The sequence below is a fragment of the Clupea harengus genome, unplaced genomic scaffold (assembly GCF_900700415.2).
Source record: "Clupea harengus unplaced genomic scaffold, Ch_v2.0.2, whole genome shotgun sequence".
NCBI classification, from domain to species: domain Eukaryota; kingdom Metazoa; phylum Chordata; class Actinopteri; order Clupeiformes; family Clupeidae; genus Clupea; species Clupea harengus.
In genome coordinates this window covers 1-1835 of record NW_024881127.1, presented here as the reverse complement: position 1 = coordinate 1835, position 1835 = coordinate 1, and the positions used below count along the sequence as shown (strand labels likewise).

At 47.4% G+C, this 1835-nt stretch overlaps 1 long non-coding RNA gene across 1 annotated transcript; it reads right to left on the bottom strand.

Annotated features, from left to right (window-relative positions):
• Positions 1–31: 31 nt before the first annotated feature.
• Positions 32–1016, bottom strand: LOC122132779. Its single transcript, XR_006152260.1, has 3 exons — positions 608–1016; positions 443–503; positions 32–345 (listed from the first exon to the last, which is right to left on the bottom strand). It is a non-coding gene; the product is annotated as an uncharacterized LOC122132779 (long non-coding RNA).
• Positions 1017–1835: the final 819 nt, after the last annotated feature.

Below are 1835 nucleotides of genomic sequence, written 5' to 3'. Positions count from 1 at the left end.
TCACCTAGCACTTCCTTTCATCCAGAGGGCCTTACATTACAGTGGATGGACATAATTGCTGGTGCTCTGTTCCACAAGCTGACTAATGAACTATGCATGTGGGCACTTAAAAGTGGATGGGAAACAGTTGCTAATAGACTTATATGGTGGCATCACTATGATAGAGGCAGGGAGAAGCAGGAAGCGGAGCTCTGTAAAGTGCAATGCCCACTCACTCACTCACTCACTCGCTTACTCACTCACCTTCCTTCCTCCCACTGGCTTCCCCACGAAGGTGGAGAAGGCCACACACACCCGCTTTAAGACCCCACTCTGCACATCCTGCACAGAGACGCAGATCCCAACCTAAACACACACACACACACGATATATCATCAGTGGTGTTGACCTTGCTGTTGTCAGAGAGTGCACAATCATTGATGAGTGGAGAGCTGTGGCATACCTCCATACTGGTGTTGAATGCTCTGTTTACTCTGGCTTTGATGTTGATGACTTGACCCACCCTGCAAGAGATCCGGGGCAGTACAGTAAACCTTTACAAAGTACTGTATGATATCATTTACCATTTAGAACTAGCAGGTATGTATGAGCAATACGCAGGCATTACCAAACTGTCTCTTCAAATCGGATGTCATCCATGGAGGCTGTAACGCACGGCACACCAGCATGTCTCTCAGCTAAAAGGGACAGGAGAGACAGGCATGGGGATGAGGAAACTTTAGTGGGGTTTGATATGTTTAGTGTTGTAGTTTCTGATAACTGCTTGAGGTCATGAATGAGGTTATCATGATCGCCTGATATCGCTATCAATCAGTCATTTGGAACCGCTCAGCCGAGAAACTAATATAGACTTTGAAAAACAGGCCAGCCGTGAATTTGACAAACCGTTGCCTCAGACAGATGTTTCCACAAACATAGATGTTATGAATAATTCACTTCACCCTTTTTTTTTCTTCTTATTACCGATTCTATCCTTCTCTTTTTTTCTCTCTGTTCCCGTCCCTCTCTCACACACACCCCACTCACACACACACACTCCCCCCCCCCCCCCCCACACACACACACTAGGAGAAAGACTTTGCCCTCTTGCAGTCTTTCTGTTTGTCAACAGCCATCTTCCTTGGCATAATCTATATTTAATATCCTTAAAAGCCAAGAGCCTCTGACAGCAGGTGGGACTTGCATGGCTTGAGAGGACACGTTTAAATCATTAATATCTGTCTTCATGGTCAAACACAGAATCTCTTCCCTTTGGGGTTTTTAGAAGGGGTGAAAGTGGTCTGCTAACAGCGCTCCGGGCTGTGGGACGGCAGGAAGCAGGTGAAAGGTGAGCGCACTCTGGTTACCCCTTCCTCGCTCAAAGTCCCGGAGAAGGTGAAGAGCACTTGTGTTTGGAAGAGCCTCAGCCATTCCAGCAGTCTCACCGACGGCCAGGCAGCCATGCGAGGGGGTGGCAGAGGCTGAGTTACTCTCAGGAAGACAAGGCACATTGTGTCCTGTCCACTGCTTGCCAGACAGTTCTCAGAGTGAAGGCATGCAGGGGTGTGTTTGGGGGTGGTGGCGGCGGCTGAAGGAGCAGGAATAGACTCAGGCATTTTGGAGTCATGACTGCCTCAACGGTTCTGTCTGAGCCAAAGAGGTGGGTCACTGGACGGTCATATTGTGCCAATGTTGGTTTGTTGGTGTAATAAATGATCATTATAATTGTTCACTTGAGCAACGTAAAGGGAATACTTTGTTTAAGTCGCAGCATGCACTGTAGGATCAGTTGTTTTTGTAAACACAGTTTACATAATAAACGCTTGGATTGGTGGAACATTGTCACTATGGAGGAA